The following is a 24,052-nucleotide window of genomic DNA, read 5'->3' as shown; positions in this document are numbered from 1 at the left end:
TGGGTCTCCAGCCACAGCCAGCCTCCCCCGGACTTTCTCCTTAGACTCCTCAGGCAGCAGCTCCCCCACACACGCACTCAGAGCCCTCCCCCTGAAATCCACCTTCCCGTCCGTGATGGCCTCTCCCAAACTTGTCCCAATATTAAACAGGCCAAGGGCTTTCAATCATGTTTTCATATCAGAACTCTTCTGTCTTGAATGAACTTTACATAGAAAGATGTCCCATAAAACCACTTGCTTGCCTTGTGGTCCTGCTCTTCCTTCACTGAGGAGGTGGGCGTCAGGCCCGGCCCCTGAGGGAATGTTCAGGACCCTGAGAAGCAGAGCGTGTCTTGGTGCCACCCTGGGATTCCCAGAGCAGATCCCAAGATAAAAGCCCCCGTGTTACTATTTGTGAAGAAGTCCAGCACCCTCCACCCCCCAGAAGGGACTGCAGTCCTGCCAGGAAGCAGGTGCAAGAAGCAAAGAGGGAGAAAATAAGCACTTTCGAGATCTGGTGCGACTGATGGCCTGGTCTTGCTGGATCCTCTTGAGTGGCCACGTGAGCTTCTGCATTCTGGAGGAGGTGAACAACCCCACCCCACGTATTACTACGTCACCGGGGCCTTAACTCCCCTGTTCATTTAGGGCCCTCCTGGGTCTTGCAGCATCTCAGAGCTCAGAGGCAACGGGGAACGCCCACGGCAGGAAGCGAGAGGTGTAAAGCATGACCAGGTGAGGCACTACCCTAGGCCCTGCCTGCAGAGTCCCTGGGTAGAGCCAGACACCGGGAGGATTGAGGGGATCGAGCTCAGCTCACGGCTCCTCTATCTTACGGGACATCATCCCTCGGGCCTCTTGGCTGCTCCTCCCTCTTGACAACTTAAGAAAGCATAATCAGAACTCTGACCCTTCTCAACTGAATTTCCTGAGTGGCTTCAGCGCCAACTTCATCCATCATAGACTCTGTGCACATCTTAATCAGAATATTATTACGATGATTTTTTGTCAGCCAGGTTCCTTCATAGCTGGGGGCCGGGGCAGCCCTGTGAAAGCTACGTGGAAGTCTATTATTACCCACTGCATCTGCCAATAATAGGCAGGGGCTGTCCACAGGTTGGGCCAGAATTGGATCACGGCCATCCTGATTGAATAAAATACCAGTAATAACTGTAAACCAAGACAGATGCACCAAAACTTAGAAGAGCGCTTTATAGTTTCACATGGTTTTTAATATTCCAAAGCTCCTCACATCCCTTTCTGTTATCGACAGGGTATAAATCGGGAATAACTATAGTAATCATAAATAGATTTTCTTCTGGAAAACAAAACCCATAGTGGGAAACAGATAGGTGCAATTCATAAATCCACTATGGGTTTTTTTCCAAACCCACCAAGCAAGTCAATTCTCAGTGGACTCTGACTGGTTTCTCTACAATTTAATAACTCAGTTCCAACACTATCTAGAGATAGTATCAGGAGCCACAGGGTAAAGCCTTAGTCACACAACACTGTACCCCCATGCTCACTTCAGATTTCCACGCCACCACCCCCCCCCCGCCCCGCCCCAGGTTCAATTAATTTGCTAGACTGGCTCACAGAATTCCAAGAAACATTTATTTATGTTTAGCAGTTTATTGCAAAAGATATAGCGCTGATTTGGGCCCAGGTCCTGATCTCAGGGTGGTGAGATCCAGCCCTGTGCCAGGCTCTGTGGGGAGTCCGCTTCTCTCCCTCTGCTCCTACCCCCTCCCAACTTACATGCACTCACGCTTTCTCTAAAATAAATAAATCAATCTTTAAAAAATATTAAAAATACTAGAAAGGTCACAGATGAACAGATGAAGCAATCCATAGAGCTAGGTCCAGAAGGTCCCAACGCAGGTGCTTCTGTTCCCCCAGGGAACTGGTGTTCCTCATCCCCCTGACAAATGGATGTGTTCTCTAACCTGGCACCTGATCTAATCCTGCTGTTCCAGCATATTTATAGAGTTTAATCTTTCCAGAGGTTGGCACGTGGGGCTGAAAGTTCCAAACCTCTAACCTACTAGGGTTTTTCTAGTGGATGACCAGCTCCCATCCTGAGCTACATGTGGGGCCCACCCTAAGTCATCTTATTAGGGCATCCTTATGAATGACAAAAGACACTCCAATCACTCAGGAAATTGCAAGGGGTTGAGGAGTTCTGTGCCGGGAACTGAGGGGCAAAAAGCAGATGTATTTCTTATTATATCACAATATATAAGTCCTATTTGTAGTTCTTTTTTTTTTTTTTTTAAGATTTTATTTATTTATTCCTGAGAGATGCAGAGAGAGAGGCAGAGACACAGGCAGAGGGAGAAGCAGGCTCGATTTGGGGACCCTGGGGCCATAACCTGAGCCAAAGGCAGATGCTCAACCGTCGAGCCACCCTGGTGCCCCCCCCCCCCCATTTGTAGTCCTAGGGAGAAAGATGGTCATTTGTTACCTCATTTTAGATCCCATGGGATCCCTGGGTGGCGCAGCGGTTTGGCGCCTGCCTTTGGCCCAGGGCGCGATCCTGGTAGACCCGGGATCGAATCCCACGTCGGGCTCCCGGTGCATGGAGCCTGCTTCTCCCTCTGCCTATGTCTCTGCGCCTCTCTCTCTCTGTGACTATCATAAATAAATAAAAAAAAATTAAAAAAAAATTAGATCCCAGCCTTTCCTGAGAAGGTTACTCTGCTGTCTTAGTCAATTCCAGCTGCTTTAACAGAATAGCAGAGACTGAGTGGCTTATAAACCAGGAAACTTCTCTCAGTCCTGGAGCCTAGGAAGTCCAAGATCAAGGTGGTGGCAGATCTGTATCTGGTGAGGGCCTACCCGTACCTCCTGGTTCAAAGATGCCTGTCTTCCCACTGTGTCCTCATGTGGCAGAAGGGGTGAAGGGAGTTCTGTGCCATCTCTTTTATCAAGACAGTAAGTAATCCCATTCCTGAGGGCTCCACTGTCCTGATTTCCTTACCTCCCCAAGGCCCCATCTCCAAACACTAACACTTTGTAGGGATTAAGTTTCAACGACCAGTGGGGGGAATATACAATTTTCCATCTACGGAAACACTATTTCAAAAACATCATATCTAAACGCCCTAAGGCAGGTGGCAGGGCATTTCCTGCTCCATGCAGCAGCTCCCCACTCCTGTGTCCTCCAGGATCACTGTGCACAGCATCAGAACCTGTGACTTGGGCAGCCCCGGTGGCGCAGCAGTTTGGCGCCGCCTACAGCCTGGGGTGTGATCCTGGAGACCCGGATCGGGTCCCACATCGACCTCCCTGCGTGGAGCCTGCTTCTCCCTCTCCCTCTGCCTGTGTCTCTGCCTCTCTCTCTGTGTCAATAAATAAATGAAATCTTAAAAAAGAAAAAAAAAAAAGAACCTGTGACTCAGTCACTGAGGTATAGTTTACAGGTATGTAGTCATGGTACATTTCCCTCTGGAAAACAGAAGTTGTAAAACAACCTGGAAACCTTGCCACCCTGTGGGTTCTGTGTGGTTATTTTCTACTTACCCCATCTAGGCCAGCTGTTTCTTTGGCAGTCTTCTGGTTGGGGTAAAAATAAGGAAAAAAACATTTCCTAACAACAGCATCCATAGGAGAAGAACCCATGTGATGCTGATGAGACGGAAGGGGCCAGGATAAAACATCCCAGTTCCTATTCATTCTACTGGCATTGTGTGGTAATGGACTCTGATATTAAAATGCATATTTCACACCCTCATCCCACAATTTGGAGGACAGCCATTCACTATGCATGAGCCATTCACTCATGCTCATCACACGGAGAAAATTACATTTTCCCAGTTGCCAAATGGAAGAGATAAATTATCTCACGTGGACATGCACATTGCTCCCAAGAGCAGTTTCACAGACCCAAGACACTGATCTAAAACACCCAGGAGGGAGACTGGGAGCTTTGGTGGTGCTGTTCTGAGTCAGTCTCTATTCAGACCTACCGGACTCTCAGCTCAGTGGGCGTGCTGTGGCAGGACATTTTTGTTTCTGGCTTTTTTTTTTTTTTGACAAAACGAGAATCCTTGGGGCCTCTTGTTCCCTCTTTCTAGAAAAGATGTTATAAAAATGAATAAATTAACAGAGTATTTCATATTTATGCATACCCACTGAATTGATAATACTTATTTGTAATGAAAATTAAAGAAGCAAATGTTAAAATGTTCTCTTTGGGAAACATACACAGGAAAGTCTTACCACAGATGCACACACATTTGCCTGTCACACGCTTTCTCCTTACCCTTACCTGTTCTTATAGGTTAATGAAGGTTCAGATAACCGCTGTCTTTAAGTCAGTATGTAACCTTAACCTATTACCTGCACACATACAGTAAGTAGCATTTCTATCTACATACTACTTAGAGCTGGCACTGTCACCCTTCACAGGCCATTATTGTTCCCCCCACCTGATGCATTTCCCTACATGATCCCACAATTTAAAATCTTTATGTTTTGCGCACGTTACAATCAGCACAGTTGCATGAATCACACATCAGTGTTTTGAACAGTTATTACACACCTGGAACGGCCCCACGCCCTGGAGGCAGAAATGGGGTGTGAAGCAGAAGCCACCGTAGGCTACAGCGGACTCTGTGAAGCCTGGAGGTAAGATTCTCGCTCAGAAGGCTTTGGGAGTTGGGAGGAGGGAGGGCCACAGGCAGCTAAAGCCGCTAGTGACCTCATTACACACTATCTGGATATTTTTCTCTGCCTGGGAAAGCGGCTCCTCAGCCATTCCACTGGGGCGAACCCATGAAGTGACGCACCTAATCCGCGGGACCACTTTGGGTTTGCTGGAAGGTGCCATCTGTGTAAACTCCAGTTACCGCCGGTGTTGCTGCGGGGCCGGCGGCTTCCAGCGGCAGGTGCCCCCTGCTACTCCCCCCCTCCCCCTCCCCCCTCCCGCCCAGCGAGCGAGCCCGCACAGCCCAGGTGGCCGGCGCTGCACCCGAGCCCGCCCCTCCCCCCGCGCCCCTTCCGAGGCCCCGGGTCCCGCTCCCGCGGCCGGGCTGCGGCCCCAACCCCCCCGCCCCCCTCCCTGCGCCCTCACCGGCCAGGGGCTGACCCGGCTGGGAGGCCGGGCTTCAGCCGGGGTTAGGGAGACCCTGCTTCCCGCAGCCCCCTCCCTCGTGGCCGGAGCCCGACGGCTCCCCTCTCCCGGGCAAAGTGGGGGCCGCCTTCCAAGGTGACGGGGCCCCGACGACGCGCGCCCGGGCAGGGAGGCCGCCCCCCGCCCCCCGCCCCCCACGGCGGCTCCCCTGCTTGCGGGCGCCGGGCCCTCGGGTGAGGCCGTCTCTGTAGGGGTCGCGGGCGGCGGGGAGGCGGGGGCGGGGTGCGCGGGGAGGCGGCAGGCTCCCCACGCTGGGCTCCCCACGCTGGGCTCCCCAGGCCGGCCCCCCACGCGCGGCTCCCCACGCTCCGCTCCCCGGCGGCCGCAGCAGGTGGGGGCCCGGGGGCGGGGCCGGCGCGGGGCGGAGCCGGCGGCGGCGGCGGCGGCGGCTGCGGCGAGCGCGGGGCGGGGGCGGGGGCGGGAGCGGAGCCGGAGCCGGAGCCGGAGCCGGGGCGGGGGGCGGGGGGCGGGAGCCGCGAGCCGCGCAGTCCGGACGCCCGCGGGAGCTCGCCGCGCGCCGGGGCCGGGACCTGCCTGGCCGAGCGCGCCGGCGCCGCGACCTCAGACAAAGGCGCCGCCTGCGCCGGGGCCGCCGCGCTCTCGGGCTCCGCTCTGGGTAAGTGGCTCCCCCTCCGCTTCCTTTCTTCTCCCGGTGCCTGCGCCTCTCGGAGTTCGGGGGCCCCGGAGAAGCCGAGCGAAAAGCAGAAACGCTCCTTCCCCGCTGTCCCCGCGCCCCCGCCTCACCTGGGGGAAAACCCCGACCCGGGAAGCAAGCGGATTCCGAACCGCGAGTTTGCGCGCCGGTGCCTCCCGCGGGGCCGGCCTGGCCGCCTCCGGGACCCGGTCCCCCGCCCCCGCGCCCGGGCCGCCCCTGGATCTGCGGTCCCGACGGGAAGGTTGCGGTTGGGCATCCCCGAGGGGTGCAGAGGGCGGAGGATTTAGGGACCGGGCGCCGTTGAGGGGACCCCACCCCCGCGGGCGGTGTGGCACGTTTGGGGGCGCCCAGGGGTGGTTCGCAGGCGAGTTCAAATTCGGAGCTCGGCGGTGGGGTCCGCCCCAGTCCGCAGCATCTTCCCCTCCGGCCTCCTTCGCGCTGCCTTCGAGGGTTAGTATGTCGCCCCCCCCCCGCCCTCCCGCCCCACCGATCCAGGTGCCCATCTCCGCCCCTGCGACCCCAGGGCGGGGGCTCGGGGCGCCCGAGAGGGCGGGGAGGGAGGGAAGGAGCGAGCCCCGGCGCTGTCCCCGGCGCTGTCCCCGGCGCTGCAACCTGCAGCCTGCATCTGCCGGGAGGGCGGGCGGCCGCGGGCCGCGGATCGGGTCTAACCCCGCACCCCGGCCCGGGCCGGCCCCCCCAGCCTCCTCCCGGGCTGCGCGCGCCTTCGGAGAAGCAATCGGGTTCGCTTTTGTTCTGCCCACAACTCTCCAGAACCGGAGGAGCCAGCGTGGGCGGGCGCCCCGGTGGGGGGCGGGCATCGCGGGAGCTCCAGGTGCAGCCCCGAGGTGATATGGGGGGCGGCGCCGGGGGGGCAGCGGGTCGCGGTCGCTCGCCCACGCCCGGGGCGGACGGGGAGTCCGCGGCCCCCGGGGAAGCGCGCGGTGCGCGGCTGTCACGCGCGTCCCGGGCACCCTCGGAAGCGCTGCCTCGAGACGCGCATCTCGGTTCATGGATCTCTGCCTGGGATTTGACTAACGTCAGCCCTGCCCCGCTTCCTCGAGCGAGCGGTTCCTGCTGTTCCATTTAAGAGCCACTTACAGGGGACCTACTGTGTGCGCGGCAAAAATCGGGATCCTCTTAATCTAAACGGTACTTATTGAGCATCTACTAGGTACAAGGTAGACGTGTTACAGACTTTCCAACTTAGCAGGTATTAATGGAGGGCTTCCTGTGTTCTGGTTAGTTGTGCTCTGACCTTATTTTGACAAGTATTTACCGAGCACCTGCTATGTACAAAGGTTTTTTCGTTATTGCATATGTGTGTATTTCTGCAGGATGGTCCAGCCTACTTTTGGGGGCCACGTGGAAACGAGGAAGAGAGAATGTGTCTTTGGACCCTTGAGCCTTCACTTCCTTTAGTAACTTGCTTTTTAACCTTTCTGGACTGCTTGTCCATGTGGAGCTGGGCTTCTACACCACAGCTTGGGGGGGGGGGTTAGAGGGGAGCTGGGCAGAAGAATGAAAAAAAGCCTGTTCTGGGACCCCTTCCCAATTTACTTTCCTTACACTGAAAAAAAAAAAAATAGTAAGAAGGAGGCAGTTCCTTTGTGCAAAGTGCCACGCTAGTTACTGCAGTGAATGGAAGGTTAATAGGGCAAAGCCCTGACACTCAGAAAGATCGGAGAATCTGTGGTGTGGACAGAAAGACAGACAAAAGGACAATTGACTAAACCATGAAGGGGGTGTGGGGGGAGGCAGAAAGATAGGGCCAGCTTGGACCTTCCAGCCCCTGATTTCAAACTGGTGACGGCAGGTGGGGTGAGCATGTCTTTAAATCCCATCGTTTGGGTGACTTGGGGACTAAGTGGAAGAATGAAGTAGTCCTTTCTGCTAAGGGATTTGATGCCTCTTATTACTGTGATCATTTTAGGAGCCTGAGACACACTGGAATATCCAGATTGCCAAGCAAACTGTGGTTCATCAGTCTGTTGGCAAATATTTGAGTACTTACATTTAATATAGGCTGTTACCGGGGAGATATAATCTAAGATGTATTCTGTCCTAAAGGACCTAACAGTTCTTCAGATAAACACATAAAATGACAGTTTGTGCAGCAAACTTGAAAAGCCAGGAGCCAATTCCTCCTAGAATTTAATGTCAAAGAAAATTGTGAGGGAATTGTGGCCTTCCTCTTCTTAGTGAGAACCTACCATATGTCTAGTGTGTTCATCTTTTTACCGTGGCCTCCAGTGATTCATGGTAACTGCTTCATTCCAGCTTCATGGTACAGTGATCTTTTTCTTCCCAAATTATGTCCAGTTTCCCACTTAAGTTCTTTTTAAGCTACATTGTCTGATTTCTTTGGATATGAACTTGAAAGCCCCTCTCAAATCCTTTCTGGAATTAGGCCCATTATAAAAGATACAAAGGAAATATGGTAAGCTTTAGGTGCGTGGCTTGAAGGCTCTGTCCTTAAGGGAAGAGCAGAGGAAAACCTCACAGAGGCTGAAATCAGGAATGTACAGAATACCATAGACTGGCCTTGTGAGATGGAATAGGATCCTCAGGGGCAGAGAAAACTTCGACCAAAGCTTCCTCCCAAATTGAGAAAAATGGTGGTAAGCAAAGGTGTGAAGGAAAACAAACCAGGGATTTAATAGTTCTTCATCTAGCATAGTTCCCGTTCATTCAAAGTCTTGCTGCCTGAGCATTTTACTCTGCGTCCATGACCTGGTTTGGTGTCTGGGGTGGGGGCTTCACCCGGTGGGCCCCGTTTGGGGTTCACTGTGATCCCGGGGCTGGTGAGGACCTTTGTCTGCTGTCTGCTGCAGGGATAGCACTGCATCTCTGCCATTCTTTCCAGCATTCCTGGAGTTTTTTCACCTGAGCTGAACTTGATTGTAATCTTCTTCAAGGCCAAGAATGTGCCTTCTTTTTTCCCTCTCTGCATCCCTGCCTCCCTGCAGGCTCAGGCACCGTCTGTAGGTGACGTTTATGTCTGAACGCCGGATTGCCCATTTCTTCACCCTTTTCCCTCCCATCAGGGCCTGTTCTCTCTTTCTCAGCGTGAGCCACTTGGAACTGCTCAGAGCCTTTCACTGTATGAAAACTCAGGGGAAAAACAATCTGTCATCAGTCACTTTCTCTTGAGTCTGAATGTAGGTCACTGTTCCCTCTTCCAGGGGGTCTTTGCACTTTAAGCCTCATCATGGAATGAAAGGTTTTGTCCATCATGAGAGGAATTCAAGCACAGACAAGGGCGTGTTGGAGGTAATAGGGGAGGCAAAGTGCCCTTTCTGGTGCTCCTGAAACTATGCCACTACCTCTTCATGTAGCCACTCTTGGCAAGGGTCTTGTGATCCGTCAAAGTCTAGAGCCTTCCATGCTTTGACCTTCGTGTGGCAGCTAAAGTCAGGTAGCAGCTGTGCCTGAGCTGCCTGTCGACCTGGTCTTCACCTGCTCTCGTGTTTAAAGGTTAATCGTTTTCCAAACAGAACCCTTGCTTCCTTACCTGTCTGTACCTGCCCATCATCATAAGGCAGGGATTCTCAGCCTGAGCGCTATTGTTGTTGTGGCCTGAACAATATTTTGTTATGGGGAACCGTCCTGTGCATTGTAGAGCGTTTATCAGTCTGCCGGTTTCTGTCCCGTCAGTGCCGGTAACGTACTCCCGGCTCCCAAGTCCTGACAATCCGAAATGTCTCCGGTTGTAGCAAAACCACCCCTGCCTGAGAATCACGCTCTCTTAAGGGCTATTGGTGAATGTGTGCCATTCTGTATAACTTCCCACTTTTCTGGGGGAGGCCTTATTTAACGTAACTTGGTTCTTTTCAATAATGGCGACTTAGTAAATGTGAAATTAACTTTGTGGAACTTTCCATATGGATAATTTCATAAATCAGCAAGTGTCCTTTGTCATCCCACATAGCCTAATCTGCTCATGATGTTAAGTCAATCTTTTGAGTCCCCTCCCACCCCCCAAAAAAATTAAATCTCAAATTCTTCCCCTAGCGTGTGGCTGACTAATACACCGAAAGTGTGGGCCGCAGAACCACCGCTGCCCACAGGGTCATCCTGACTGCTGCTTGGGCCATGGCGGGGGGACAGGAGTGTGGAGGGAAGTGGGGGAGAGGATCTAGTGCTGGTGGGACAAGATGCTTGTGTAAGAGGGATCCTCTTTCAGACAAGGACAGAATGACCAGATGAAGAAGTTGTAGGGCATTGGAAGGGTCCTGCAAGAGGGGTTTCAGTTTCCTTAGCTGCAAGTAAAGCCTCCTCCGGGAATGAACTGTGGAGTGACAGGAAACTGTGGCTGTAGGAATTGGAAAGTAGAGATTTACCTCTACCCATGACAGGCAGAGTTAAGAGAAGCTCCTCAAAGACCTGACTGACATAGAGAGCATGGACCGAAATAGAATATGGTTAAGTGCAGGGTGGCCTGTACTCCTCTTGCCATCTGTCCTCAGAAATAAACTGCCATAGCTTCAGCAAGTCCAGGTCTGCATCAGCACCAGCAGCATCTTGTAGGATGCAACTGGGGGCAAGGTTAGTTCAAGTTTAGCAGGAGGCTTCGTGAGTTCTCCCAGGCGATAGCAGTGAGGTTGGCCTGGTGCCCAAGTTATTGATTCAGAAAGTGAAGGAAGCTCTTTTTTGGCATATCGTAATGGTGTGTAGAAAGTTTACAGTAAGATTTCATTGATTCCAGCTTCCATTTTGGAATACCCAAGACTGGGACGAGACTTTTCCTTGCATTGCAACAGGCTGGGTAGGAAATACCTTTTGGGGATGGGGGTAGGCAAATAGTCGAAGCATTTGAAAACTGAAGATAATAAAACAAACCAAAAAAAAAAATCTCTGTATTTTAGACTTTTCATTCGTGCACGTATTTTTCCTTAATCTAAATCAATCTACCTTCAGTGAGGAAGAGAAAGTACTATGATTATTGCTTTGGTGTTTAAATGTGCCTGACTGTATGTGACACTGAACTGTCAATATGTCAATGTCTAGATTTAACAAAAATAAAGACTGTCTACTAAAAGATGTATTGTAGGAGGGATTTAAAAAAATACCTAGTTTTCCATTTGTGTTTAAACAGATTTGATTTTTATAGAGTTTTTCAAAAGTCAAGATCTGTTTGGAGATTTTAGATCAAATTTATATGCCAGCACAGAGATTAAACCTGCAAGGGATTTTTGGGATCATGAGCCCAGCTCTCCTTGGCCCATTGTATTAATGGAGAAACTGAGACTGAAAGAAGTTAGGTGGCTTGCGGAGATTACACAGAGGTTAGTGCCAGTGCTGGGCTCGGGGTTAGGAGTTTGTCCCATACCCTTTGACATTCACGGTCACTGGAACACTGTTCTGACTTCCTGGTTCCTAAGAGGATGTTGGGGGGTGGGGGTGGGGAATCCAGGCAAGAGAAGAGTTTCCAGGTCTTCTAATCCGGGTAGAAGTAATCATTAATTCACACTGATCACACCTGTGCCAAAGATGTATGCATATGAGTAGTACCAAATGGAACCAGGAAAAAATGGAAACAATTGGATTAGTGGAATAAGATTATTTCACAAAACTTCCTATGTGAGGAGTGGTGACTGCAGTAATAATACTGTACTATATACTTGAAAGTCGTTGAGAGAGTAGATCTTAAAAGTCTCATCACAAGAAAAAAATTCTAACTATGTGTGGTGATGGATGTTAACTAGACTTACTGTGGTGATCATTTCACAGTACATACAAATATTAAGCCATTACATTGTACCCCTGAACCTAATATAATGTTATATGTCAATTATATCTCCATAAAATTTTTTATTTTTAATTTTAAATTTTAAAGATTTTATTTATTTATTCATGAGAGACACACAGAGAGAGGCAGAGACATAGACAGAGGGAGAAGCAGGCTCCCTGTGGGGAGCCCATTGCCAGACTCAATCCCAGGACCCCAGGATCACGCCCTGAGCCCAAGGCAGACACTCAACTGCTGGGCCACCTGGATGCTCCAATTTCTATGTTTTTCCACGCTCTTGGTAAACATGACTTTTAGTGGCTACACAATTCACTCAATACTTTGGAAGCCTGTTAATTTATTGCAATATTTTATTATTAGCAAACATTGTTTGCTCCCAGTTTCTCACTGCTGTATGACTGCAGTGAGCAACTTTGTGTTCATACTTTTCCTATAATTTGGGTTGTTTTCTTGGCATATATTTCCAATAGTGAAATTATTCAACCAGGAGTGGAAATGTACCATGCTAACTAGTTGCATTCTATAAATGGAAATGATTTTTTCATATCATTGATAGTACAGGGTATTTTAATTTATTTTTAAAGATTTATTTATTTTAGAGAGAGAGTGAGCATGCAAGAACAGAGAGGAGGGGCAGAGAGATTCCCAAGCCGAACCTGTGTTCAGCGTGGAACCCCACTCGGGGCTTGATCCCAAGACCATGATCCCGCTGAAACCAAGAATCAGATGCTTAACTGACTGTGCTACCCAGGTGCCCCTTGGGTAGCTTATTCCTAAAAAATTATTAATTTGATAAATGGGAAATATGCCACTATTGCTTTCATTTCCATTTTGGTTACCAGTACGGCTAAACATTTCTCTATAGGACTGTTACCCTGTTTGTATCTTTTGTTAATCATCTAGTTTTCTTTTTTTTTTTTAATTTTTATTTATTTATGATAGTCACACAGAGAGAGAGAGAGAGGCAGAGACACAGGCAGAGGGAGAAGCAGGCTCCATGCACCGGGAGCCCGACGTGGGATTCGATCCCGGGTCTCCAGGATCACGCCCTGGGCCAAAGGCAGGCGCTAAACCGCTGCGCCACCCAGGGATCCCTCATCTAGTTTTCTATTTGTGGTTAGGGGTCTAAAAAATTGATCTAAGTGTATAAAACCAGTTTTTAAAGGAAAGGCAATGAACTTCCGATCGCCTGGATATTCTACGAAGAATCTCGTGCGATCCTACCATTCCACAGTTCTGACACATCAGGTGCCATGTTCAGAGTGTGGAGCTGCGCGTTCAGTTCCTGTAGCAAGGCTAGGTGGGTGGGAGCCCCAGCGCGTCGTATCGAGCAGCATGCGGGGAGCCCTTGCTCGGACTTCTCAAGTGTTACTCCTCAAGTCTTCCAACAGCTTGTGAGCTATTTTGTGGTGTCCACTCACCTACGAGGAGAGTGATACACAGAAAGGTAAAATCACCATATTCGCCTCTTCTTTCTTTTCTTTTTCTTTTTTTTTTTTTTTGGTATGTTAATATTCATTATGTATTTGTGCTTGAAAGTTTTTTTTAATGAATTTATTTTTTATTGGTGTTCTTTACCAACATACAGAATAACACCCAGTGCTCATCCCGTCAAGTGCCCCCCCAGTGCCCGTCACCCAGTCACCCCCACCCCCCCACCCTCCTCCCCTTCCACCACCCCTAGTTCGTTTCCCAGAGTTAGGAGTCTTCATGTTCTGTCTCTTCTTTCAGAAGAGTTCCGTCATCAGTTCCGGGCACAGGGCTGCTCTCTCCACACATTCAAGCAGTTCTTGGACACCAGCTGGCTGTCCTGCAGTTCAACTCGATTCTGCCTCCATGTCCTGGGACAGAGCATCAGATTCCACAGGTTAAGGGCTCAGTCTCACAAGACTCCCTCCCCCACACCCCCCCAAGCCAGTTGCAAGCCCCACTGGTTCTCTTTGCTTCTGACTGACTGGCTGTAAATCAGAGGTTCCCATTCCCCACTCCTTGGGTTCAGTAAATTTGCTGAAGTGGCTCAGAGCTCAGGAAACCTGTTGACTCATTAGATTACTGGTTTATTACAAAGGTGTATTAAAGAGTATGAATCAACAGCCAGATGAAGAGATACATAGGGTGAGGTTCCAAACAAACAAAGGAGTTTCTGTCCACATGGAGTTTGGGGCCAGGCGCCTGTGGTATGCGGAAGCATTCAGGTTTCCCAAACAGAGGCTCTCGGAACCCTTTTCCTTTTGGATTTTTATGGAGAGTGCATTACATAGGCATAAGTGATTAAATCATTGCCATGGGTGGCTGATGCAGCCTCTGGCCCCCTCTCCTACTCTTTAAGTCAGGGGATGGAACTGAAAGTTCCATCACTCTGTTCATGGTTAGTTCCCCTGGCAACCAACCCCATCCTTCGGTGCTTTCCAAGAGTCACCTGATTAACATAAACACAGTCACTGTAAGGAGTGGGGCTTTTTATGAATGGCAAGATACCCATCTTACCTTTTGGCTCTGAAGTGATTTCAGGAACAAAGGACAGAGACTACATATCATGCCAAAAGATGTTCCCATTGTTCTTCTTGCTCAGGAAATTTCCTAAGGTTTGGGGAGTTGTGAGCCAGGAACTAGGGACAGGGACAAAGACCAAATATACGTGAGAAATGGCTTTTGGTCATCTGATTGGCCAAATACTTATTATAAAATGCAACATTGCAACTTGTAACCAGGGTTATACCATCTCCGGGTCTTCACTAGGGTGACCTACTACTGTGGTGCAGTTGGTCGTTGAAAAAGCTGAGGGTTATTAGGGTTATTAGTGATGTCCTCTGAATTCTCTTGCCTATTTCTGGGAGAACTTTGGGTTGTAAGGTTGTTTTACTCTCTTAATTTTCCTTACTGTATCTTCTTTATCTCTTTCGCTCTTTTCTGTATTTTCGATCTTTTCTATATCTCCTGGCTACATTCCAATAGTTCTTCTGATCTGTCTTCTAAATCACACGGTGTCTCTTCAGCTGTATCTAATCTGAGATACATCCATCTGTTACATTCTTAATTTTAGTTACTGAATTTCAATTCTAAAGTTTCTTAGTTCTTTTTCAAATCTTTAATGTTACACTTATATAGTCCTGTTTCCTTGTTTTGAAATGTTTAAGCCAACTTTGTATCTCCATGAGCATAGTAAGTATAGTTGTTTCACATTCTGTGTTTCTTCTGTTTTTCTCATTATCATGCTGATTCCTATTTATATCTCCTTATGTGCCTGATTATCTTTGAATGTGTGCTAGATATTGTTTTGAAAAAATATTTGCATAAATGTCATCTCATCAATTTTAAGATGTACTCCCCCCCCACACACTTTAATGTCAAATTCAGATGTGGTTTATAGTTGATGGAGACTTAAATTTATAGTTCTACCTAAAATAGTAGGTACCTGACTTTTTTTTTCTTCTTCTTCACTGGTACCTAAAATAGTAGTGCAATCATATAATTAGTGATATTTAAGATTGATGAAATGCAGTAATCTGAGGCTTTGAGTGGTGCTGATAAAAATGATGGGAAAAAAATGACAGGAATTTCAGAGAAGATTTTAAATAGCTTCTTCGGGCTTCTTGGGGGACTAGCAATCCTGGGACAGTCTGGGGACTTGAAATTTTTTAGGCTACCCACATGATGTGGAGTCAGACCAGTTTATTTTTTGTTTTCTCTTACTCCTAGGGTCCCAAATGTAAACATGAAGTGGTTTACTGGGCTTTAGTCTAGGGATGTGCTGGCCCCCAGGCTCTAGAGGCTGCCGAAAGTGCTGCTCAGCCTCCTAACTTCCTCATTTGGATTCACAGTCCATCTGACTGGGTAAAAGTGGCCCCCGCTGCTTAGGTCCACGTCTCTGGACCTCTGTCTTCCAGATCTTAAGTCTGAAGTCCCTCCCAATCTTGTTAGTTCTTCTGTGCTTTTAGGACGAATTTCAACAAATATTTCATCTAGGTTTCTTTGTTGTGTTCTTTGGGAAGTTTGGTTCGTATTACCCAGTTCACCACTCTAGCGGAGACAAGTGAGTGTGGTCTACCCTAGAGACAGACAGGAGAGGAGCACAGAACACCTGCTGCCCTTTGCCTGCCCGAGCCCAGAGAACTTTCTCCACTACTCCCGATATATCATCCTGGTGACAGCTGGAAAGCCAAGGCTGGGACGAATACGTCCCTGCAAACCGGATCCAGCTAAATGTAGATATATTTCCCTACATAGAAAAGACTAATCCCTTAGGCTTTTCCTAATAAGGCAGGTGAGCTGGCTGGGTAAGCAGTTGCAGGAGTGGCACCTGGAGCCCTGTCAGTCATAAGTCTCCATCTGGTTTCTTCCTTCTTATCCATACTGGCCTGGCAGAGAGATGCAAATTTAGGACCAAGGGACGTGATAAGATGCTTTCTATGCCAGAAACTGTTAAGAAGGAAAACGAGTAGCCTGGATTTTAGCTGGGTAAGATTTCTTCCCTTTAACCTGGTCCCAGCATTTTTCCATGGAAAGCAGAATTTTTCACCCATGGCCAAGTCTAGTCCTTGTGGAGACTGAACTATTTGTGTCCAGGCTGAGGAGTCAGGGTGGCCTTTCCAGGGGACTCTTGTTGAATCTAATGTTTCCAAAGAAGCTTATGTAATCCTGTCTGGCTTTTAGAAGTCACATGCTTATCCGTGTGTTCTCAGGATCACTAGCCAAATGTATTTTCCCCCTACCTTGCTCCAGCTCTGTGCATAGAGGTTTTCCCCAATCTTCCTGAAGCCAGAGAATTTTACAATGAAAAAAATGCATTTGCTGAGTTTGAAAAGCTTGGGCTTAGAGGCACCAAATGGCGGGAAGCCCCTCTCCACCAGCTTCCTCCACTTACCTTATCAGAGCATCCATTGCCTTTTTTTTTTTTTTTTTTTGAGGGAGGCTCTTATTTTTATTTTGGGGTACTTTGTCCCCAGGAACCTCAAGAGCTGTCCTCTCAGGAAGTGGCTATCAGCCCGGGAAAACACAATCTGCTCTCACTCTTCAGATGTGGAGCTGTTGGGTAAAACAAAGGCAGGTGTGGCCAGCAGGGATCTGCCCCTCTGGAAAGGACTTGATTTCTGGGAGACTATTCCCACCAACTTTTTGGAGACCATTTTATACCAGGGAGCTATTTTTGTATTCCATTATGACTTATCCAGCTTATTTTTATTTTTATCTTAAAATATTTCACACATAGGAAAGATTATATATAACATAGTCTACCCTTAGCTAGAAATAGAAATCCTTCAATTAGGCTTTAATAACTGTCCTTAAAGGAACAAAACTGTCACTCCACTCCCAGGTAGTTCTAGATTGTGACTGATGTCTTTGGAAGAAAGGATAAATGACTTAATTGTGAAGAAGCAAATTTTCTATTCTCCCAGAAAATGACCCTTCCATGATTATTTTTAGAGGCAGAATTACTAGAAAGCCCTACCAGTTATAAGAATTTATGAACCATGATGTCTGAAAACTCTTCAGCCTGAAATGAAGTAAATTAATTCCTGCAGCATGATTCACTTTAGGGACAAGTTCACATTTCTTTTATTTATCAGTAAGTAGGGCTCTTAAAGTCTTTTCTAAAGAGGTACAGTTATTTTGAGATCCATCAAGGCCATTTCTATATTTCTATTGTCAACTTATTATTTATTTGAATTTGAGTTTTTTCCAGTCATTTTGAGACCATTTTGTCTGTTAATAAGATATAATATGCTACGATTTCAGTAACATACGTGAGAACCACAGGGAGTTCAGACAAAGTTAGATGAGCAAATCTTTGTACTTGTCACAGAGACTAGGACTTTGCCTTCTCATATGGTGGCAATGGCACTTTTTACCAGATACTCAGAACTTTTGAAGAGGACTCAGGACAGTAAAGTGTTTATGCCACTTTCAACAGGAAAAAAGGGACAAAGAGATTCAGAAATCTGAAATGATTATATTTGTAAGAGGAGAATCAGGAAGAGGATTGCAGTAACCACTTGAGGAGAGGAGGTGAGATATATATAATACGGTAACTACACTGGATTGCTTTGAGCTTTCCAGATTGGAGGAGAGAAAAGGAGCAATGTCTTGACCAATTATTATAGAGTTTTAATGCCTATTAAAGGGCACCAAAGAGGGCTTGAGCAACCCACCCATCTGCTGTGTAATAAAGCCAGTGACCTATGTCCCCTCAAAATGACAGAACCTCGGGATGTGCAGAGTAAGGAGAGAGACCATTGGTTAACAGCATGGGTGAGAGTATGTCTGGTGAATAGTCCTGGGCATGTCACGGCCTAAATAACTATTCATTCTTTCTCTACTTTACCATATTCTTGAGCTGAATTGAGATTAAAGACAAATAAAAAGACTTGGTCCTTATTAATTTCGTTGGATGAAGGATGACAGGGAGTATGCGGTCCGATGTGAAAATGCTTTTGGTTTATTAAACTACTTTAGCTAAAAGCTTAAAGTCTTGTTTTTAAATTTTTGTGTATGCCTTCATTCTTCAAAAGTTATTCAGTGAATTTGTTAATCCACCCCCTTTTTTTTCGGTGAGCCGTCTTTGAAAGTGAACCTGAAATACATTTATGGAACAAGAGGAGGTAAAAAACCCCTTGACTTCTCTATTCAGCTTATTCAAAAGTAGATCCACAGAACCAAAGGTTTATTTATCTGTCCTTTCACAGCCGACTTTTCTCTTATTTAACCAACAAACAATACAGTGTTTTGCTCGACACTCCTGAATTCAGGAATTGGCTTTCATAACGTATTAAATAACCTTCTTGTTCTGTTCTTCCCCCTTTCCTATTGCTAAGAAATAACGATAGCACCATTATTTAATTATCACCACTAAAAGCAATGTCAGATTTCAGTAATCTAAAACTGTATTGCCTTAAACTGAGATTATGTGAAATAAGATCTTTCCTCTCCAGTAATAGATACCTGGAAAAGAAGGTGTCTCGCTCTAGAGAGAGGGGGCAGGTATAGGAACATGTTCATGTACAGTTATGATTATGAGCTACTTGCAAGTTTTTTTCTGGAAGGACACAGAAGTCATTGTTACTAGTGGTAAGAAGCAAGAAGCAACTGGGGGTTGAGGGGGTGAGGGCAAGGACTTTTTATTTTTGTTTTATTTTTTTTTTTTTATTTTTTTTTATTTTTTTTTATTTTTGTTTTATACCCTCTTGTACTATTTAATTTTAAAAATAAGCACAGATTTGGGTTTATTAAGTAAATAAGGGGAAAATGAAGAAGATGAGAGAAAGGAAAGAAGCCATCATAGGAGAGCCCATCAGCTCTGAGTATTATCTCGAGGTGCTTTCTCAGTGGGCCAGGTCAAGAGCAATAGGGACACACACTCCTCAGCTTTGCATAGCTTCTATGAGGCCGTATTAAATCAAGCCATCTCTGTAACCAGGGTGCCTTCCTTGAGCTCCAGTGGTCCGTCTGGTACATTGGGTCTGTATTATATGATTCCCACTTGACAGATGGGAAGCCTTGAGCTTGGGGAAGACGAGTGGCTCGTCTTAGGCAACACGGTCACTACCTGGGAAGTCCAAAAACTAGAAGTCACATTCCTTGTTCCTTTAACCCTAAGTTCCCTAGAAACTGTAGTAGAAAGAACTTTACTGTTGCTTCTGGACATTCTTTCCTAAATGCCCCAAGCTGCCTCCTTGTATGTTCCTGCCACAACATCTGTTTCCTTCTCTGAAATCATGGTTAGATGTGTGATTGTTTTCCTCATTAATATTATCAGCATACGCTGTCTCTCTGTTTTCTGTAGGCTTGTGACATCTGGGATGTTATGGTGTATTTATTAGTTACTTAATCTTTGTTTTATGGGATTGGTTACTCAAGGTACTTTCTCTCAAATAATTATCCATTTTTAGGGAAACAAAGTAATAAGCTTATTAGCCTTTTCCACCAGGCTAATGTCATTGTCCACAAGCAAATGAGAACCACATGATGTTTGAACTGGAAGAAAACCATCCCTGTGAGGATTTATTCTCTTGTTTTATACATGAAGAACTTGAAGATCAAATAACTTGTTCTGGGTCACACAGGGGCTTAGTGGTGATGTGGGACCCAGAGCCCACTTCTCTTAACTTGCAGCCCAGCTCTGTTCCTGATGCAACAGAAATTACAGAGAATATTTCTCTTGGTCATTAGGCATGTAGATGAATGGTCAGTGCTGGCAAAAAAGTAGGTCACGCTAAATTAAAATGGCAACTGTGCAGAGGTAATCTGGAAAAGAAGAGGAGGTGTTGAGCTTATTTTTCCAAGTTTTAATGAGTGATTTTGCAGGCTTAACATCTTTTAAAGTGCTCACTTGTCATATAAACATCAGCATTTCCACAAGAGGATTTGTATTAGGAATCCTTTAGATGATAGGTATCCCAACCACATTCTTTTTCCCACTTGTTGGATAAATCAAGGCACACAGCATCAAAATTGTGAAATAAGGGTTTTTAAAAAATACTTTTATTTATTAGTGTGAGCACAAGCCAGGGGAAGGGGCAGAGATAGAGGGAGAAACAGGGTCCCCACTGAGCAGGGAACTAACATAGGACTCCATCCCAGGACCCTGAGATTGCCACCTGAGCTGAAGGCAGACACTTAATCACCTGAGCCACCCAGGCGCTCCTGTAAAATGAGGAATCAAGAGTATTTTCTCTCTTACCTTTTGGCCATTTCTGGCCTGGTGAATGGGCCACCTATCTTCTTCCTCAGTAGGGAGCAGAGAGCCCTCCAATTCTTAAATTTAACCTGGGACACTGAGTGACCAAAAGCCATTCCCAATTTTCAAACATGGTGAGAAGGGAGCTGGAAAGATTTTTCTTTTGTCTGAAGGCACCCAAAGGAAAAACAGCTAGAGAAATTCCGGAGAGGGAGACAGTACCCAGAGTGTGAGGACTGTGGGAGCCCTGAGGGCAGGATTCACTGGTGAGGATGCCATTTTCATGAATCATGTGCCATTTGTGCCTCCCCTGTCAGGTTCATACAGCCCTGGAGGGCACTAACCGTATAGGCAGGGCTGTAAAGACTGTTGTGGGAATGGATGCCTCTGAACATTCCATTTTCATGTGTGTGTTATACATACATGCCCAGGCTCCAGCCTTCAGACCTGATTTCTGTGGTTTGGGTAGGACCCAGATGTCAACATTCAAAACTGTGGTTCCCCAGATTGGCTGCCCATTGGAATCACTCCTGGGGAGTTTTTAAAATGCTGATGCCGGGATCCCTGGATAGCTCAGCGGTTTAGCGCCTGCCTTCAGCCCAGGGCGCAATCCTGGAGTTCCAGGATCAAGTCCCACATCGGGCTCCCGGTATGGAGCCTGCTTCTCCCTCTGCCTGTGTCTCTGCGCCTCTCTCTCTCTCTCTCTCTCTCTTCTATGTCTATCATAAATAAATAAAATCTTTAAAAATAAATAAAAAAATAAAAAAATAAAAAATAAAATGCTGATGCCTGGGTCTGATTCCAGGGATTCTGGTTGAATTGGTCAGGGCTCTGGATTGGACATCAGAACTTTCTCACAGCTCCTTGTATGATTCTTATATGAGGCCAAGGTTGTAATCCACGGGTGAAGGAGACCTGGCTAACCCTGTGCATAGCAGGTGTCCAATAAAAGTAAAGTGTGAGATGAAGGCTAGATTGAAGGGTCTACAAGGGAAGTCAGTATCTGGGTCTTTGGGCCTTTCTGTAGGCTTGAATGTGTTCGTGATGATTGGAGGGGGAGTGGGCTGTAAAACCTCATGCGTTCAGCTCACAACCATAGCCTTTGTTGTGATGACCCATGGAACTTGTGGCTGAAACCAACCACCAGGGTCTTCTCATTGCTCTGTTGCGTTGTATCTGCGTGTTGCAGGAGTGGCAGGTCCTCCTGTCACCCTCCCACGGTGTCTAACCGCTGTCCTTTGGAGAAAAACAAGCAGAAACTGGCTTCTCTGAGAGCAAGGTGCTCCAGCCATGGAGTTAGCCTGAGATGAACTCTGGCCAGCGCAGCAGGCTTGTGCTCAGGGTTAGTGAGAGCTCCCTGAAGCCCAGAGCCAGTTGCCTGGTTTCCTTTGTTCCCTAGGTGATTCTTGTTTAGTCCGAGGGGGACAGGGCGGGGAGGTATTTCCGCATCTGGCCCCAGTAGTGCAGCTGCTTTTGGTGTGGAGAGGCTCCCATCCCAGAGGAGGGGAGCTGGCCGGGCAGAGGGCTCAGCGCAGCTGCTTGTTGGGCGGGATCTGAGCTGCTCCTACAGGGTCTCCGAAGGCTCTTGGGTTACTGGCTTTCCACTGTGCAGGCTCGTCGGAGTCCCTAGAGAAGTGTCAACCTGCAGACTCTCTGATTCACCAGGACTCGGGTGGGGCCTGAGAATTTGCATGTCTAACACTTTCTGAGACAGCTCTGGGGACCGCCCTTTGATGGAAGGACCTGGAAGGGACCCATGCTGTTTAGGGAAAGGACATTACTGGGTTGCTGCTCATCTACCTGATGGTCACAAGATCAGGAGTTACAGTGATGCCAGCCCGGGGCTCCCATGGCTTGCACATGGGCAGGGGGTGGCAGGGCTCCGAGGTGGCTCCAGGAGCAGGTGGTGATGGGGTGGAACCTTGAGGATGAGTCAGGGTGCGCCAGGTGAGGAGCATGGGGCCATGTTCCAGGAGCAGAGCAGGCAGCTGAGGGAGTGTGAGTGAGGCTGGGTGGGGGCACACATGGTGTGGGGGGACTGCTGGGGAGGGAGCTCTGCGTGAACAGGCAGGCGAGGGCCAGGATCTTGGTGCAGGTCCTCCACGGGGCGGAGTCGGGGCCTCCCTGGGGGTTTCCAGGTGGTGGGCCATGTGGTCAGATGTCCTACAAGCTGCTGTGCGGCCTGGAAGAGCATGTGGCTGCAGATGACACGGAGGCCGATGTGGGCGACCCCTGGGAGGTGACGCGGCCCCAGAGGCACAACCCGTATGTCATCTTGTCCTTGCTTCGCGCTCTGCCTCTGCTGGCTATTCCGGGCTTCCGGACCATGGCTGCTAGGTGCCTTACCTGGCTTCTCCTGCGTGTGCTTTTATGTGGAACCAGGCCATTGTTCTCTGCTCCTCCTGCACAACTTGTTTCTCCAGGAAAAGGAAGTTAAAATAAATGTGGGGGCGGCCTTGGCACGGGGGAGCCGCGCGGCCGCCCCTGCTGCGCCTGGTAGGGCCCTGCGCGGGCAGCATGTCTTCTGGGGAGCCCTGGGGTCTGCGTGGGAGCCGCGTTTCCCTTCCCTGTGCGGCCCCATGAGGACAGATTACAGACCCGCTCACGGGGGGGGGGGGGGGGGGGCTCTCCGCCCTCAGGGGCCACTTCCCCGGGGCGGTGTCCCATCTCTGCCCCAGGCCAGAGCCCTCTGCCCACGGTGGCCGAGTGGTGGCCGCAGCAGAGAAGAATCCATGCTGATGGATTCCACTCGTGCTCCTTGTCCCTTCGTGGTAATGAAAATTTGATTCATGGTTTCCTCTCTGGGGCTCTCATCACCCGTAGCTGATAGATCCCCAACACTTGGCTCGTGGGAAAGCGATACTGCCCATCTCACCACGACCCAGACACGCGCCTGGACATTTCTGCGGGCGGTCTCCTAGTTGTCTACTTTTTCTCAGCGGTGGGGTTTCATCATTGGCGGAATTCCAGGCCCCCCCAGAAGCCTTGAGAGGGCTGCTGTGGGGAAGGCAGGGGTCTGCCCACATGACCAGTATCAGCAAGCAGTCTGTGCTCTGACGTAATGTCTCAAGGTTTGTAGGTCACCCACGTCAAGGTGGCTCTTGCTGCTCAGACGGACGTGGTAGATAGGAGAACAGAGTGCAGGGTGGGGAGCCTGCCTCAGCTTGGGGGGCCGTAAGAGCAGAGAGTAGCAGGCCTGACCCGCTGTCCGTGTTTGCTGTCATGGCTGGTCAGGGCAAGAGAAATGCCAGACACATGGCCTAAATGCCTTGCTGATTGCTGCCCTAAACATTTTGCTAAGTGACATGCCCAAATGGGACTCTTTTGCTACAGACTCGCTGAAGATGTTTGGTCAAATGTCCAAGGGGACTTTCCTTGATCATTAGTTCGCTAACGCAAAGCTGCTTTTCTCCTGATCCCATCTGCTGTTTGTCCCTGAAGGAAGTTTGCCGTGCGTTAGGTACCATCTTGGAAGTCTGTTTTCAGGTCATTTGATGGGGGCTGTGCCTTTTCTTTCTCTTTTTGGTGACGTTTACTGTAAAAATTTCAATCTGAAGAAGTAGCTACGAAATGTCAGCTGGTAGGAAAACAACACCATATTTTTAAAGCTCATTTAACATACACCACCTCGTTTGGTTACTACAAGTCTGTAGAGTAAATAGGCGAGGTGCTATTATTTTCTAAAAAGATTTGTTTGTTTATTTTAGCCAGAGATTGACAGAGAGAGAGAGAGAGAGAAAGAGAGAGAACATACAGGGGGGTGGGTCGAGGGAGAAAGAGAGAGAAAATCAAGCAGACCCCACGCTGAGCACAGAGCCTTACTTGGGGTTCGATCTCAGGACCGTGAGATCACAACCT

The 24,052-nt window shown here is 48.3% G+C and overlaps 1 protein-coding gene and 1 long non-coding RNA gene across 4 annotated transcripts in view; one reads left to right on the top strand and one right to left on the bottom strand.

The window, feature by feature from the left end:
- Positions 1–1,813: 1,813 nt before the first annotated feature.
- LOC140634617 (uncharacterized) lies at positions 1,814–4,880 on the bottom strand. The gene is made up of 4 exons (XR_012032027.1): positions 4,773–4,880; positions 4,526–4,605; positions 3,951–4,054; positions 1,814–2,613 (listed from the first exon to the last, which is right to left on the bottom strand). It is a non-coding gene; the product is annotated as an uncharacterized lncRNA (long non-coding RNA).
- Positions 4,881–5,595: 715 nt separating this feature from the next.
- MAPK4 (mitogen-activated protein kinase 4) overlaps positions 5,596–24,052 on the top strand; it is a 147,814-nt gene continuing 129,357 nt past the window's right edge. Inside the window, exon 1 of one of the 3 annotated variants that reach the window (XM_072828457.1) lies at positions 5,596–5,732. The gene's annotated coding sequence lies outside the window, so the exon portion shown is untranslated. Of the gene's footprint in view, positions 5,733–6,107; positions 6,222–24,052 lie in introns of those variants that run through there. The other 2 variants (XM_072828458.1, XM_072828460.1) reach the window with 2 other exon arrangements.

This window comes from Canis lupus, chromosome 6 (genome assembly GCF_048164855.1).
Source record: "Canis lupus baileyi chromosome 6, mCanLup2.hap1, whole genome shotgun sequence".
Taxonomy (NCBI): Eukaryota; Metazoa; Chordata; class Mammalia; order Carnivora; family Canidae; genus Canis; species Canis lupus.
Note: the sequence above shows the minus strand (reverse complement) of the source record. Positions and strands in the feature narration are given on the sequence as shown.